Below are 15,159 nucleotides of genomic sequence, written 5' to 3'. Positions count from 1 at the left end.
AGTAGGTTGCCATTTCCTTCTCCAGGGGATTTTCCCAACCCAGGGATCGAATGCACATCTCCTATATTAATAGGTAGATTCTTTACCACTGAGCCACCAGGAAAGCCCCTGGGTGGCATTTATCCATTCTCAAATCCACTACATTATCCATTTTCCAAAAAAGAAATAAAGTAACACAGACCAGCATAGAATAAAATATAGTACATATATTAGTCAAGGACTTCCCTGGTAATCCAGGGGTTAAGAATCCACCCTCCAATGCAGGATTCCATGTTCATTCTAACTTGCTGCTCAATCTCTGGTCAGCAAACTAAGATCCCACATGCCACAGAGCAACTAAGCCCTCGCACCGCAACTAGAGAAAGTCCACAGGCCACAGTGAAGAGCCTGTGTGCCGCAACAAACAGCCAGTGCAGCCCAAAAACAGAATAAACACATAAATTGAAAAATACATAAATAAAAGTATTAGTCCATATTACAAACAATTATGAATGTCCATTCAGAACCTAATTGTAGACCAGCCTCTTACCAGCCATGTAACTTTGGAAAAGTGGCCTTTCTACATCTACTGACTCATCTGATGATGACAGAGATTCAATTAATGTTTGGAATTATCATTCATATCAGAAGCATAACCTTCATGCTTTCTACTGTCATAAAAGTGCCATAAAATGTCAACAACAGCTGAAAGAAAGGGTAAAACAAATAAGCACTTCATCTCAGGCAGGCATGTAAAAGCAAACTCGGAACTTGGGTATACGTTAGTATCACTTCACAGAGAAAGATCTTCCAAGTCCCAAATTCACCAATTCAACGACCTGTATGGATGCATTCCATTCAAAGACAATGAACATGATTCTACAAGAGCACACCCGCACTTTACGAATGCACCATGAGACAAGCATAACAGCAGCAAACGCAGTAGATTCTTCCTTAAGCTCCAGTGCTGCTCAGTGGTTAAAGCAGGAGGCATTCATCAAGAGGCAGTGTTCATTTTCCTGCATCAGACACCCTTTTTCTCTCTCTCGTCCAGCTCATTCATTTGTTCACTGAGCAACAAATCTTCAGAAAAACTCCTTGTGAAGCATTCTCTTGAAACAAAGGTAACTGAGACATAGTTCTGTCCTTCTAAAAGTTAATCACTCATACAAGGTAAATCAATGCCTTTATATTTTTAAAAAACCAAAACAAATCCAACAGTAACAACTCAACTGCTTTATTCATTTACCAAATTTCAGGAAAATACTGATGGCAATCCTTACGAAATATGCTTTGTGCTGTGTCCCTATTCTCCTAACTCCCCCACCCCACTCCCAATGATGACATGGTCATTGTGACTTCCACCTGGTACCTTCAGAAGCACCACATACACCTGCAGGAAGGAAAATACAGCCCATGGATCTCCTCAGTGGAGATTTTTCCCCTTAAACTAGGTTTCATTGCAATATAGATTATACTAAGCTCAGGAGACCCTGGTTCAATTCCTGAGTCGGGAAGATCCCCTGGAGAAGGGATAGGCTACCCACTCCAGTATTCTTGGGCTTCCCTTGTGGATCAGCTGGTAAAGAATCACCTGCAATGCAGGAAACCTGGGTTCGATCCCTGGGTTGGAAAGATCCCCTGGAGAAGGGAAAGGCTACCGATTCCTGTATTCTGGTCTGGAGAATTCCATGGACTGTATAGTCCATGGGGTCACAAAGAGTCAAGAGTCCAGCAGGACTGAGCGACTTTCACTTTCATGAAAAGACACTTAACATCCATCAGAGAGAGGCAAATTAAAATCACAATGAGAAACTTACCTCACATCTAAAATAGCTAATTTAAAAAGCAGCCACAACAGAAAATAACAAGATTGGAGAGAAATAACAAGTGCTGGGGAGCAAGTGAAAATACTGGAACCCTGGACTTTGCTGGCAACAGTGTAAGATGACGCAGCCACTGCGGAACACTGCTCCGTCATTCCTCAGGATGTTAAAGTACCAGACAACCCGAAGGCAGGAAGGGACCAGGGCTCCTACAAATTCAAAACTGTGATCCAGAACTTACATGTAAAACACACATTCACACTCCCCACACCCATGGCCAATCACTACAAAATGGTGCATATTCCTGAAAAAATACAATTCAGGAATGTCCCACACACAGATAGAAAGAACCATGACCCCTTTCCACCTACCAACTAGTAGAGTTACACCTGTAGGTATGGTGATTCAGTGCTTTGCGTCTTACGACAGAGGGTAGAAAATGTCTTTTGTAAAGCTTTAGATAGTATTTCATTTAGTCTTTGCTGGCCAGGAGGCCCCTACAGAAACTTCTCAAGCCTGTTGTCATGATGTAAAAGCAGCACAAGCAGTATATACACAGATAAGCCAAAGAGAACGGTGACTGTGTTTCAACAAACTTGATCTGTGAACACTGAAATCTGAATTTCATATACTGTCCATGCATCATGAGATCTTTTTTTGATTTTGCTTTCATGCGAAGAGTTGACTCATTGGAAAAGACTCTGATGCTGGGAGGGATTGGGGGCAGGAGGAGAAGGGGATGACAGAGGATGACATGGCTGGATGGCATCACTGACTCAATGGACTTGAGTCTCAGTGAACTCCAGGAGTTGGTGATGGACAGGGAGGCCTGGCGTGCTGCGATTCATGGGTCGAAAAGAGTCAGACACGACTGAGCGACTGATCTGATCTGAAAAATGTAAAAACCAGTCTTAGCTCATGAGCCATACAAAAACTGACAGTGGAAACATGAAAAGTTTAGACATAATAATAGGATGACTTACTATGTATCGGTTATGTTCTAAGAGATCAATACAGATTTAAATGCAGTCTTTGTTTCTTTAAATAGAACTATAAGGTAAGAAAACTGAGACACAGACGTGACACGGCAGGTGAGAGGCAGAACCAGACAATGATACCACAGGTCTGACTCCAAACCCAGGTTCTCAAAGTCCACACTGAATTGCAAATAAAATTACGAGAGCACGGGGTCCTGACATATAGGGAAGAACAGTTAATCAGAGGTGAGGTGGGAGGAGAAAAGGATGGGGTATATTAATTTAATGACTTCCCAAAGACAGCAAACAAGATACATGCCACAAGTAAATGAACTAAGAATGAAAATTCTGTTTCAAGTTCATGGCTTTAAAGCACCTCTGGTACTTTCAAATCACAGGCTCTAAACATGGGATCCACCCTCGGAAACAGCTGGAAATGTCAGAAGTCATTGCTGAATAAAAATAAAAGTTGATTCAGCCCGACAGTTAAACTCTTGTTTAGATTTTTAATTCTCTGCCGAGGCTTATCTGCAGAAGCTTCTCTGACAGAGAGAATACAGTTTAATAATTCAATTGGACAAATATTTGGTGAATAACTCCTTTGTGCCTGGCCCTGCAGAAATGCCAAACTCAAGTCACCCTCCCCATTTACAAGTGAGGGTTTCCATAGTTTTTCAATAAACACAAAATAGTACAAATGAATAATCCTGAATTTGAAAGACAAATAAGACTTGAGCAGCATTTAGCATTTTTTGTTGTTTAGTCACTAAGTTGTATCTGAATATTCTGCAATCCCATGGTCTGTACCCCGCCAGGCTCCTCTGTCCCTGGGTTTCCCACGCAAGAATACTGGAGTAGGTTGCCATTTCCTTCTCCAGGGAACCACCCCAACCCAGGAATTGAACCCAAGTCTCTTGTGTCTCCTGCATTGACAGGCAGATTCTTTACCACTGAGCCACCTGGGAAGCCCCCATAGATATGGCATCAGTTCAGTTCAGTCGCTCAGTCATGTCCGACTCTTTGCGACCCCATGAATCACAGCACGCCAGGCCTCCCTGTCCATCACCAACTCCTGGAGTTCACTCAGACTCACGTCCATCGAGTGGGTGATGCCATCCAGCCATCTCATCCTCTGTCATCCCCTTCTCCTCTTGCCCCCAATCCCTCCCAGCATCAGAGTCTTTTCCAATGAGTCGGCTCTTCTCATGAGGTGGCCAAAGCACTGGAGTTTCAGCTTCAGCATCGTCCCATACACACACACATATACACACTCTCACACATACACATATATAGTGTATATGTGCTGTGCTCAGTCGCTCAGTCATGTCTGACTCTTTGCAACCCCATGGACACAGCCCACCAGGCTCTTCTGTCCATGGGGTTATTCCAGTCAAGAATACTGGAACGGGGTGCCATTTCCTACTCTAGAGGATCCTCCCAACTCAGGGATCGAACCTGAGTCTCTCGTGTCTCCTGCATCAGCAGGTAGATTCTTTACCACTAGAGCCACCTGGGAAGCCCATATAGTGTACATGCCATCATATTTTTTGCATTCTTCTCAGGTCAGTCTGATGCCCCAATCAATTTTAAAATGATGCTCCAGCATCTGATAACATATTGTAAGTTTTATAGTCTCTCTCTCTCTTTTCTTTTGAGTGATTTTTTTGCAAGGAGTTATTTTAAAAACTCAAAAGAAGTGAAAGATTTGCTTTAATACTTCTTTTAATATTTTAAAAAAGAATCCTTAATTTATGAATCCCAAATCTCAACACTAATAAAAATGTACCTCTTGTAATTCTTTTTTTCCTTAAAAATCAATAATGTATCAGTGAGCACTATGTACAATGTCATTTTGGTTAATTATGTGTATGTGTAAAAGGATTTCTTTTAAGTATTTTACAACAAAAATGTACTTTTTCTCTTGATGGCAGAATTAAAAGTGGTTTTAAAATGTCTCTTTGGATTTACTCTACCATCTAATTTTTGTAATGTGTACTAACATATAAAATAAATATACACTTTAAAAAGTGAGGTGAAGTGAAAGTCACTCAGCCATGTCCAACTCTTTGTGACTCCATAGACTACACAGTCCATGGAATTCTCCAGGCCAGAATACTGCAGTGGGTAGCCTTTCCCCTCTCCAGGAGATCTTCCCAACCCAGGGATTGAAATCAGGTCTCCCACATTGCAGGTGGATTCTTTACCAGCTAAGCTACCAGGGAAGCCCAAATCATTTTAAAAATGGTATCAAAGGAGCTTCTCTGGTGGCTTAGATGGGTAAAGCGTCTGCCTGCAATGTGGGAGACCCAGGTTCAATTCCAGGGTTTGGAAGATCCCCTGGAGAAAGGAACAGCAACCTACTCCAGTACTCTTGCCTGGAAAATCCCATGGACGGAGGAGCCTGGTAGGCTATAGTCCATGGGGTTGCAAAGAGTCAGACACAACTGAGCGACTTCACTTCATCAAAGGTCCGTCTAGTCAAAGCTATGGTTTTTCCAGTAGTCATATATGGATGTGAGAGTTGGACTGTAAAGAAAGCTGAGTGCCAAAGAACTGATGCTTTTGAACTGTGGTGTTGGAGAATCCTCTTGAGAGTCCCGTGGACTGCAAGGAGATCCAACCAGTCCATCCTAAAGGAAATCAGTCCTGAATATTTATTAGAAGGACTGATGCTGAAGCTGAAGCTCCAATACTTCAGCCACCTGATGTGAAAAACTGACTCATTGGAAAAAACTCTGATGCTGGGAAAGATTGAAGGCAGGAGGAGAAGAGGGTGACAGAGAATGAGATGGTTGGATGGCATCACTGACTCAATGACATAAGTTGGAGCAAACTTCAGGAGATAGTGAAGAACAGGAAAGCCTGGCGTGCCTGAGTCCATGAGATCGCAAAGAGTTGGACACAACTGAGCAACTGAACTGACTGAACTGATCTCTAGTAAAAATTAAGCAAACTGATGAAATTAGGTTCATAATAATTATAAAGCATACAGCTTAATGGGTGAAATGAAGAATGCATAATCTTCAGTGCCTACTTTATGATTCAGTCCCGTGGCATAAAAGTGAAAGCTGTACTGCTTTCAACTGAAAAGCAAAACAAGAGCAATAAAATGCCAAGGAGGTCAGTAAGCACCTTGACAAAGGAAAACCGGCAAAACACGCCACAGTCACTTGAAGAATGAGTGAGTGCGTGGCTCTCGGCCAGTCTCTTTAGGAATTCGTGGTGGTCTGCACAAGTCCTTATGCACTGGACAAGATTCCATTTAGAAGCTTGTTTGGAAGAAGGGAGGGCAAGAGGAAAAGGAAGGAGAGAGATTCTGGAGAAGCAGATGGCTCAGGCAATCCAACTCACGTCACAGTAGCTACACAGCAGTGATAATTGCTGTGTTCACAAAGGAGTCAAAGTAATGAAGGTGCATTTGCCTTAGAAATTATAGAATACCCCAGAGGGAGGGTATGGGGAGGGAGGAGGGAGGAGGGTTCAGGATGGGGAACACAGGTATACCTGTGGCGGATTCATTTCGATATTTGGCAAAACTAATACAATATTGTAAAGTTTAAAAATAAAATAAAATTTTAAAAAAATTATAGAATACCATAAAATACAAGTTAAATCCAATAATATCTTTCAGAAAATCAAAAGTAATACAGAGAGAAGTAAGTCAGAAAGAGAAAAACAAATGCCATATATTAGCGCATACATATGGGATCTAGAAAAATGGTACAGATGAAATCATTGTGCAGGGCAGGAATAGAGACACAGACACAGAGAACAAACATGTGGACACAAGCAGGACAAGGGGGACAGGACGAACTGGGAGACTGGGATCGACATACATACACTACCATGAGCAAAATAGACAGCTAGGGAGACGCTGCCGTACAGCACAGGGAACTCAGCTGGGTGATGACCTAGATGGGTGGGATGCAGGGTGAGGAGGTCCAAAAGGGAGGGGACATAGCCATACATATAGCAGGTTCACTTTTTGGCACAGCAGAAACTAACACAACAGTGTACGGCAATTACACTCCAATAAAAATTACTTAATTATTTTAAAAGGTCATACACTATGTAACAAGAAGTGCCTCAGAAGGTAAAGAACCTGCCTTCAATGCAGGAGACCAGGGTTCGATCCCTGTGTCAGGAAGATCCTCTGGAGAAGGCAACGGCTACCCAATCCAGGATTCTTGCCTGGAGAATCCCATGGACAGAGGAGCATGGCGGTCCACAGTTCATGGATAGGACCGTGCAACTAACACTTTTGGTAAAAACAAAAGTAACTGAGAAATACTGAGAAAACTGGGATGATAAGGAACACAATCCTAAAAGAAATCAATCCTGAACATTCACTGGAAGGACTGATGCTGAAGCTGAAGTTCCAATACTTTGGCCACCTGATGTGAAGAGCCGACTCACTGGAAAAGACCCGATGCTGGGAAAGATTGAGGGCAGGAGGAGAAGGGGACAACAGAGGATGAGATGGTTGGATGGCATCACTGACTCAACAGACCTGAGTTTGAGCAAACTCCAGGAGATGGTGAAGGACAGGGAAGCCTGGCATGCTGCAGTCCATGGGGTCACAAAGAGTCAGACATGACTGAGCCACCGAACAACAAAAGGCTCCCACACCCAGCAGCCAGGGGCAAGGCTACTTGCACGCTCCATGAACAAATACCCAGGTGAGGTCTGTTGAACCAATAAACAATACAGCTCATTCCATATATGCTCAACTAGCAAATCAGTGGAAATGGCTGCAGAATCCAGTGCCTCAACAGACAGGCTTCCATGGGAAAAGGGCAAGGCATCAGTTAGGGCATTGATAGTGGTAATGTAAAGGCAAAGAAAAGATTTCTTCTGTTTAACAAAGGAGAGGCAGTCACCCTGCCCCTTCCTTCTCCTTAGGGTCTCTCCTTAAAGGCATAACAGGCCTAATTTTGGGGCCAGGAATTTGATAAATCCATCCTCAATTTTCCAGTGCAAAATAACAAAGACTTCAAAATCATCTCAGAAGTCTCTCAGGAGATTGACAGGAGACCAGCACAAGGAGCATCCGTTTGTCTTTCCAGGAGAAACACACTTACTGGTCTTTGTTCTACTTTATTGTATGTTTGTATGAAATTCTGTCCAGATTTCTGGTCTTTTACTAACGGTCTGTGTGCACCTTATCTGACACAAACATTCAATAATAAATCGTGTTTTCTCTGTATTCTATGTTGAATAGAGATCTTGTAGTTGCCAGGATTTTTTTTTATTTCCCCAACAAAGTATAAAAATAAAAATAGCAGTGTCCGCTCCCCCTACTTCCCACCCAGTCTGACTCCCACCAGGACTGGTCATAGTTGAAGAGTGGCTACCAGTAGCCATTGGAGCCAAAAGCTTCCTAGGGCAAGTACAGTTGAAAACGGTTCCTAGATCTCATAGCCCTCTTTAACAGAAAGAGCTTCTTTTCCCCCCGAAACCACCATCTCTTTAAGAATCCTCTCTTTATAACTCACTGGCCCACAATGTCTTAGGTCTATACATCCATGTGCCAATCAGAGCCCATTTCTGAAGGTGGAGATGGTGGGGTCACATGGCTGAATGCAAAAGCACAAGGTAGGTGGCTCTGCTCTCCTCTCTCTAGGTGAAGGCTGAAAAGCCATTTCCTATCAGCAGATCAATCCCAAAATTGATTATCAATGACAAAGGCTTAGCATATACGACCAAATTTCCAAACTTGTTTACCGATTACAAATACTAAAGTTCAGTCGCTAAGTCATGTCCAGTTCTTTGCAGTGCCATGGACTGTAGCACACCAGGCTCTTCTGTCATCCAGTCATCCACCATCTCCCAGAGTTTGCTCAAATTCATGTCCATTGAATCAGTGATGCTTTATTTAACCGTCTCATCCTCTGCTGCCCACTTCTTCTTTAGCCTTCAGTCTTTCCCAGCATTAGGATTTTTTCCTATGAGTCAGTTCTTCGCATCTGGTGGCCAAAGTACTGGAGCTTCAGCTTCAGCAATTGTCCTTCCAATGAATATTCAGGGTTGGTTTCCTTTCGAATTGGCTGGTTTGATCTCCTTGCCGTCCAAGGGACTCTGAAGAGTCTTCTCCAGCACCACAATTCAAAGTTTCAATACTAATAAGCTCAATCAAAATTATTTATTAAATCCTCAATATGTATGAACACAGCATGTTAAATAATGTTTAATATATATATTTTACCTTAACCACAGTAACTAAGTGAAGGTCATGTTTGCAAGTATGTTTGGAACCAAACCAATCAAACTGCATGAAAACAACAACAACAAAAACCAAATATTTACATAATATAGCTAAAACATGTCAGGAAGCCGTTCAGGAATATGAAATGCACTGTACTGTTTGCTTTATGGGTACTGGTGAATAGACATAAATTGAAATTTAAGGAACCATGTGAATGTTTGCAGCCCCCTAAAATAATTAGTTGGCCACCATACACATATTCATGAAAATAAGTCAATAGTAAACTCAGTGTGTAACTCCAACTCAAATCTCTACTACAGATGTTATTTATGGTCAAACAAGGAAGCCTGTACAGTCTCCCTCATAACACTAAGAAGGGGACTAAGCACATACAGGCAGCTTTTGTTGCAGTCTCCTACACATCCTTTCCCACTCCTATTTTTGTGACCCTCCACATCCAGTGTGAACAGAGTTGCAAACAACAGGACTCTGAAAGCAATGTCCCACTGTCTCCAAATGGAACATACTGGGAAAGCTCTTCACATTGAAATGGTTTTAAAATGCTTCACAGATTTCCTTTCTGATGTTCTACACATCTGAAGTTCAAGTTTGGAACAGTAACGAAATGAAAACTTGACTCATCTTTGTCTTCGAAAAAGGAAAAGCAGAAATCTGCCCAAATTGAAGTTCAGCATTTTTAAGTGGGCCTATTCTCTACCTAACCTTTATTCTTTAAACTTCTTTTGAGAACTGCCTCACCAAACTGATAAAAGAGCTTCTACAATTTGTACATCTCTGCTCTGACAGATGAGCAGTTCTGAAAGTCAGCCAAAGAAAATGCAGGCTTAAAGTCAGAACAAATTTCCAAACACTGAAAGAGTGAGGCCTTCGCTGCCTCCCTTGGGAGAAGAATCTGCTAATAAACGAGCCTCTTAAAATCAGACTGAACAAAACACTCAAACTTCACCCACCAGACCATGGAATAAAGTGGGCTTAATGAGCCAATGCCTTTTTCCATTTCTGCTTTAAAATATATGTACAGCACAGATCAGGGGTACCACAAATTGGAAGGGTCCCTGATAGAGTTTTAATTTAGCATTCCTAGGTAATTATAATCTCCTATAAAGTTTCACAATAATACCTCAATATTTCTTAGCAATATGAGGCAAGTAATTGTGCTCCAGTGTGTTTTATAGGTAAAGGAATAAAAACCAAGTGACCTGGCAAAAAAAAAAAAAGCTGGCTAATAATTTGCCCGAGGTCATAAATAAATGAGCAGCATACCCAGGAATAAGTGTTTAATTTCCAAATTCTCAACTCCTCTAGATAATCATTTTTTCCCATGCTTTCCATAACTTCTCAAACCCAACACTCCTAAATTATTCTACACTGTGTGACTTCTCAGGATAACCAGACTCCAAAGTGGCATGGATTCTGTGATATACTAACAAGGACTTGCAGCAAAAAGAATATATATGTATAGTAAATGCTATCTTAGCTATGAAAGTGTTACACAGTATTCTCAAACTCTTAACCAAACCCCTTAGAGAGGAATGAATTGAGCAGATTATAAGTTTTAAAGTTCATTTTTCATCATTTTGCACTCAGTAGGTACATCCTATTTGAAGAAGCCTCTCCCATAAATAAGAGAACCATACGTATTAAATCCAAATAATGATTTAACAATCTTTCCAGCACATCTCCAAGACACCAGGTGAATGTGGAAACTTTGCACAGTTGGATTTGTTTTTGTGGATAAATGCAGCAAAAGCCCTAATGTTTGTTTCCATGAAATAAAGCAATTTATGCCATTCTGCGCTCAATTCCACACTCTACTCCATCTATTTCCGAGACAACCACTTTCACCTGGTTTTTGGACATACATACTGTTAGGCATTTAAATGTATGTTTCTGTCACTGCCATCCATTTATTTATTAAGCCTACAGACACTCATTGAATGCCTATTAAATGCTAGAGGTTGTCCAGTTAATAAAATAGACAATCCCTGCACCCATGGAACATACCACCGTCTAGAAAAGGGAAGACAAGTATTTTGAGGTGCAATTAGTTAAAAGACAATTATGGTAAGTGCTTCAAAGGTTAACACTTTAGCATACAGAACATATCTGCCCGAGTCTGGGAGCTCAGAAAAAGTGTCCTTGGGAAAGTGACATTTAAGCTCAGGCAAGAAAAAGGAGTAGGAGCTGCCTAAAAAAAGATGGAGGAAAAAGAATGTGCTAAAGCCATGAGAAGGTCCATTGCAGAGGCCAGAGTATAATGAGCTAGAGTAAAGTGAATTAGAGTAGATTGGAGGGGCAACTTCTTAGGCTCTTAAAAGCCAAATAAGAACAAATAGACATTGAAAGATTTTACTGAAGAGAAAGAGGTATTTAGGCTTACACTTTAAGATACACTCCAGCTATTCTGTAGAAAATAGAAGGAAGGAGATGGATAAGGTGAACCATGGAAAGGAAGACCTAGTGGTAGATTATGATAATGGCCCACATATTCAGGGATAAATTTCCCAAATAGTAAAGTCATGACTCTCAAACAAATGTATTATTAAAGTACATTAAAGGCTTTAACTCATTAAGCAATCAGGAAACCAGTAAGGTATTACAACTGGTTCAAAGAAAAATTTTTTAAACCACATGTTAAATGCAATAAAGGAAAGTTGAAATAAATTGACAACAGATGCAAAACCTAGTCTACCCAAGGGGAAATAATCAATTGCATTCCAGCCACTCTGCATTTTTATGGATAAGAATCATTTCCATTACTATCCGTTTTCCACAACTCACTGAGTTGTACAGTAGCTCAAAGATGATGGAAGGCAGATACAGCCTATGGCTGAGCTGACAGGATTCCCACAGATTTTCTCCCATCATAAAGGCTTTTAATTATTCTTAACTCAAATAAAAATGATTTGGCAAAAGGGGGTGTCAGTGTCAGGAAAGATGGAGAAAAATGGACAATGTTGAATGTATATGGTACTAGAATCAACAAGATTTGGCATTTGAGACTTTGGTTGGCAGGGGGGATGCTCAAGGAGATGTCCAGGGAAGGAATTTAAAACAAATTCCTAAATGGCAGAAGAGGCCATAAGGGTCTACTTGGATTTCTTAGCACAAGGACAGTACTGCTCTGTAGAGAGACTCACATTGCACGGAAAAAGTAGACTCGATCAATAATTACATTTTAAAGTCCACCACAACATACCAAAGGACATGGATAAAAAAGAAATGAAATAAAATCTGTTCCCTTCAATAGTACTTTATTTTCTCTTGCTAACCTCTGGAAAGAGGAGAGTGAAAAAGTTGGCTTAAAGCTCAACATTCAGAAAACTAAGATCATGGCATCCAGTCCCATCACTTCATGGGAAATAGATGGGGAAACAGTGGAAACAGTGTCAGACTTTATTTTGGGGGGCTCCAAAATCACTGCAGATGGTGATTGCAGCCATGAAATTAAAAGATGCTTACTCCTTGGAAGGAAAGTTATGACCAACCTAGATGACATATTCAAAAGCAGAGACATTACTTTGCCAACAAAGGTCCGTCTAGTCAAGGCTATGGTTTTTCCAGTGGTCATGTATGGATGTGAGAGTTGGACTGTGAAGAAAGCTGAGTGCCAAAGAATTGATGCCTTTGAATTGTGGTGTTGGAGAAGACTCTTGAGAGTCCCTTGGACTGCAAGGAGATCCAACCAGTCCATTCTAAGGGATATCAGTTCTGGGTGTTCTATGGAAGGAATGATGTTGAAGCTGAAACTCCAGTACTTTAGCCACCTCATGCGAAGAGTTGACTCATTGGAAAAGACTCTGATGCTGGGAGGGATTGGGGGCAGGAGGAGAAGGGGATGACAAAGGATGAGATGGCTGGATGGCATCACTGACTCGATGGACGTAAGTCTGAGTGAACTCTGGGAGTTGGTGATGGACAGGGAGGCCAGGCATGCTGCAGTTCATGAGGCCGCAAAGAGTCGGACACGACTGAGAGACTGAACTGAACTGAACTGAACCTCTGGATTACCTAGTGACACCAGGCCCAAATACAACCTGATCCCAAACTCAGCAAGAATCTGTGGGGAGTTTATGGAAATCTTCCAGTTCAGAAGTTCCCTTTTCTGATCATCAGTGTGGAAGCAGCCCGACTTACAGAATCAAAACAACGAGAAGAGAGGAAACAATGTGCTTGGAATTTAGTGTGACAGTTATGAGCTCTCCTCTTTATATCCAAATAATCATAAATCCTTTGATAACTGTGTTCTAGGCTCCTCCAGATTTCCTTCTAGACTTTGATTTCTTACCAGAAGTAATCAGAAAGGAAATGTTTCCAGGGGCAGCTCTACTTTGATATTTTTTTCTCCAAACAACCTTTTAATAGTAGCCATAATAAAAAATTAAAAAAAAAAAAACTGTTCTTAAAAAAAAAAAAACCTAATAGTGGTCTTAACAAAAGTTGTTCTTGAAAACAACAACAAGCTTTTAGCTTCCATGTCAGTCTACATAACTGGACCTTTTACTATAACTGATAATGTTACTTAATCATTTCATTGTCTTGCTAATAATTACAAGCTTCCTGGGGCAAAGAATTTACAAGGGACTTAAAGCCCATTATAAATGTATACATTTAAATATCAAATTCACTAAACTAGCTATTCCAGTACTACCGGACTTTGTGTTCAGATCTTTTTAAAGACATCATTGCTGTGCTGTGCTTAGTTGCTCAGTCGTATCCAACTCTTTGCAACCCCATGGACTGTAGCCCACCAGGTTCCTCTGTCCATGGGATTCTCCAGGCAAGCATACTGGAGTGGGTTGCCATGCCCTCCTCCAGGGGATCTTCCCGACTCAGGGATCAAACCCAGGTCTCCAGCATTACAGGAGGATTCTTTACCGTCTAAGCCACCAGGGACACCCAAAGATATCAATGACCCACGATAAATACTGAGTTACTTCTTGAAAGAATTCAGTGGGGTGTATGACCCACATGATCAGTAAATACTGAGAACCATCCAGTGAAGAAGTCCCAGGACAATAACAGAAGTGAGGATATTTTTAAAGCTCAGAGTGAAGGAGTACTTGGGCAGCACTGGGTTCAAGGGTCTAACCTTACATGTATCAGCAATGGCTATGGACCTGGAAAGGACGTGGATCGTCCGGGTGATGCCCCAGTTCAATTATCTATCATGTGCCGTTAAGGGAGTGTCTTGTCTGGGTCAGAGTCATGGCAACAATGATAAGCTTAAACATTTTCAGTTATTCTTGCTCAACTGTCATCTCTACTCTACTTTTCCTCTTTTTGTGTCCTACGGTACTATCTAGGTCTCTCTAGTCTCACAAACAGGAACAAAGCAATTCACCTAGTTTCAAATGTTACCTAAATGCAAGCCTATCAATGCTACAAAGTTTTCAAATCAATCTTCAAAATCAGCTCTAAGGTGATTCTTCCACAATGACTCAAGCTGCTAAAAACAAGGTCTGCTTAACTTGGGCTGTCTAGAAAAGGACCATATTAACCTCAGTAATAGTCAAAATAGAGAATCTCACACAACTGAGCACTCATGAGACCCTTGGGATGAAACATCTCCTGTACAGATTCTCTTCGTTCCTAAAACCATGTTGCCCAGAATCTGGTCCACATGAAGACGATTACTTCAAAAGTTTTGAATAATGTTGAATCCAAAGCACCCAGACGTTAACTGTACCTCTTGAACAAAACAAATAAAATTTTACCAAAAATCACCTGTCTGCTTCAGAGTAATCCTACACTCAAAACCACCAATTATGGAGTAATTCTCTTCCTTGACCCTCTATCAAAGTCAGGCAGTTTTCACATTCCTTACATTCTCAGAAGCAAGATAAAATATTCCTCAACAAAAACTTGGAAAACCTAAAAATACACTGCAATCAAACAATGAACTGTAAATAGTGGGACGTGGAACAACTTTTAAACTGCACTGCAACTCAAAGTAATATTAAAACATTCTGATTTTGCCTCAAAGAAATGCCATGTTTATTTTCCTGACCTTTGCAACATTCTCAAATGGAAAAATAAGAAATTTTAAAACTAAAAACCCCAAAACAGGGTTTCTCTGAGAAACGTTTAGTTTTTTGCATAGTCCTATAATCAAAAAATCTAAAAATTCTTCTCCCATCTCAGATTTAGA

General features: G+C 41.0%; 1 protein-coding gene across 10 annotated transcripts in view; it reads right to left on the bottom strand.

The window, feature by feature from the left end:
• The window catches only part of UTRN (utrophin), a 557,788-nt gene that overhangs the window by 431,243 nt on the left and 111,386 nt on the right, over positions 1-15,159 (bottom strand). The window lies entirely within an intron of this gene.

Source organism: Bos indicus, chromosome 9, assembly GCF_029378745.1.
Source record: "Bos indicus isolate NIAB-ARS_2022 breed Sahiwal x Tharparkar chromosome 9, NIAB-ARS_B.indTharparkar_mat_pri_1.0, whole genome shotgun sequence".
Lineage (NCBI taxonomy): Eukaryota > Metazoa > Chordata > Mammalia > Artiodactyla > Bovidae > Bos > Bos indicus.
This window is presented reverse-complemented; position numbering and strand designations above follow the sequence as displayed.